At 36.0% G+C, this 2,706-nt stretch overlaps 1 pseudogene; it reads right to left on the bottom strand.

Moving 5' to 3' along the window:
• Positions 1-766: 766 nt before the first annotated feature.
• The window catches only part of LOC107707710 (B-cell receptor CD22-like), a 9,363-nt pseudogene continuing 7,423 nt past the window's right edge, over positions 767-2,706 (bottom strand).

Genomic DNA, 2,706 nt, shown 5'->3' on the forward strand with positions numbered 1-2,706 from the left:
TGAAGCTGGTGATGCTGTTTGTGGATTGTTTGATTACGTCTTTAATTGATTTTTCCGTACATTTCTGCCATATGTACATTAACTGACAGTCACCACTGATAAGCTACCACTAAATATTGTAGAAACTTAATTTGCTGTAAAGTTGCTTTGCAACGATTTGTATCGTAAAAAGCACTATACAGATAAACTTGAATTGAATCAGGTTTTTTTTTATTATAAGTCACCATTATGGTGATCATTGTTTGTTTACGTTGGGGTCTTGACCCATTACTTCATAACATTGTTTGTTTCTCTGACTGTTGTAACTCTGCGGTGCTCTGGTTTTTTTCTGTTTATTTATTTAGTGTTAATTTATGACCAGTTTAATTGACGCCTTACAATTTCTGCTCTGAGCTGAACTGCACTGATGATTTAAATATAATGTCAAGCTTAAGTACAGCAAAGCAGAGTATAATATTTATTAAAGTATATGAACTGAATATAAAAAAATGAGTTTGTCAATCTAAGCAGGGTAAAGAATGGAAACTTTTTTTGGAGGAAAGTAGTTGCATTTCAATAATCTGTTTATGTCACATCCATGAACAATAATTTACACATCAACCTCTAGAGGTCCCTTCAGTTAGATTAACCAGTAAAGACACTAATAATAATAACTAATCAGGTTTATTGAAGCATTAGCCATCGTTGTAAGAACATATAAAGTTAAACATGAAGTGGAAATTCTTTATATAACATACATTAATACATAATACAACATAAAATGCTTTCATTTGATGCGGCTGTAGATCACTGTAGACTCTTCAACAGTTTGTACATTTGATCGCCTAAAATCAAATCAAACAGGAGCACAACAGTGTTACAGCTCAGATTAGATAATATGTGTTGGTTTTGTTAGTGCTGGTTAAGTTGTTTTTTCTCACCTCACGGCATCATCAGGATAATGAACTCTTATATCATCAAAATGATATTCATCATCTTGCGGTCTGTTCGTCTCTTTCTTTCGGTGATGTTGGACAGTTGTGTACAGGATCTCCTCAGAATCTTTAGATTCAGGAGTTTTTCTTCTGAATCTGCTGGGTTTCACACTGGCATACGGAGCGTCATTGATTGTATCAGGTTCAGAAAGAGGCTCGTCATGAACTCTGTGACACATAAGAATAGAGATCATTCTGAAAGACAAGAAAATACATAATTAAGACAAATTAATCAGTTTCATCTGAAGTGTAGATTCTCATCCTAGAACAGTTTGTCTGAAACTCTTCAGATCAAGTGTCACATCAGATGAAATCAGATCAATGTTTTGGTGTGAAATACAGAGATTTTTCTGCTTTACCTGTTTGACTGTGAAATCTTCAGTTTTAACACTCCTTTGTTTCCTCCTGTGATAATATCATTAACAGCATATGATAACTCTATTCAATTAATGTCAAATATAAATGCTGATTTTTAAGATTACTAATATAATCAAAAATAAATCAGTCATTGCCTGCTACATTAAACCAAAAGCAAACAAATACAATCACTGCAGTTTTTTTTTCTATTGAACTCACATGATAAACCATATGATGATGATGATGATGGTGATGATGATGAATATTCCTCCAGATGTTGCTGCGATCACAATCACATTCCTACCAGCACCATGATGAACTGAAAGAGGAAGAACCTCATAATTATAAAACTGATGAATGATGTGAAGGTACAGGAGTGTGTTAATAAAAGCTTCACCTGTGACAGTAACAGCGTCTGATCTCTGAGATCCATGTTGATTGTGAGCCTCACAGTAGAAGCGTCCACTCTGTAGTGCACTGAAACTCTGTCCAGATCCAACAGCTGAGCTTTGATTCTCCTTAAACCAGATGTTTTCTGCAGGTGGGTTTGAATCACTGCTGCAGATCAGAGTCACTGAATCACCTTCCACTATTTCAGCAGATCCATTTATGAACACTGAGACATTCTTTGGTGGATCTAAAACAGAAAAAATACAAAACATTAACAAAGTAGATTTGCACCACGCACTTGAGACTTATAAATCATATCTTATGAATCTCCCTCCTTTATTTCTCCAGATGGACTGATGGAGATCACAAGATTCACTGGAGGATCTGCAGGTGTCAGGTTTATTTATCAGTGGCGGCTGGTGAAACATTTTCTAGGTAGGGCTGAAGTTCCTTATTATTGGAAAATTTCAGCAAACATCCCAGTTAAAGGGGTCATATGATGCTGCTAAAAAGAACATTATTTTGTGTATTTGGTGTAATGAAATGTGTTTATGCGGTTTAAGGTAAAAAAAAAAAAACATTATTTTCCACATACTGTACATTATTGTTTCTCCTCTATGCCCCGCCTTTCGGAAACACGTCGATTTTTACAAAGCTCATCGGTCTGAAAAGCGAGGTGTGCTCTGATTGGCCAGCTATCCAGTGCATTGTGATTGGCCAAATTCCTCAGCCGTGTGATGGAAATGTTACGCCCCTTACCATACTGTGATGCCGTGTCCTGGCCGGAGTGATGAGACAAAAACATAAAACCCATTATAAACAATATATTTGTTGCATCCAGTGGGGACATAATTATGGATTATAATGACTTATACTGTCTTGTTACGCGTTGTGTTGCATCGCGCCGCATAAACATAAAACCATGTCTGCATTTCATCGTCCTCTTTTGGAAGGCCAAACAAAGTAGTTTCACTTTCACAACGAA

The sequence above is a fragment of the Sinocyclocheilus rhinocerous genome, unplaced genomic scaffold (assembly GCF_001515625.1).
Source record: "Sinocyclocheilus rhinocerous isolate Xijiao unplaced genomic scaffold, SAMN03320098_v1.1 scaffold655, whole genome shotgun sequence".
Lineage (NCBI taxonomy): Eukaryota > Metazoa > Chordata > Actinopteri > Cypriniformes > Cyprinidae > Sinocyclocheilus > Sinocyclocheilus rhinocerous.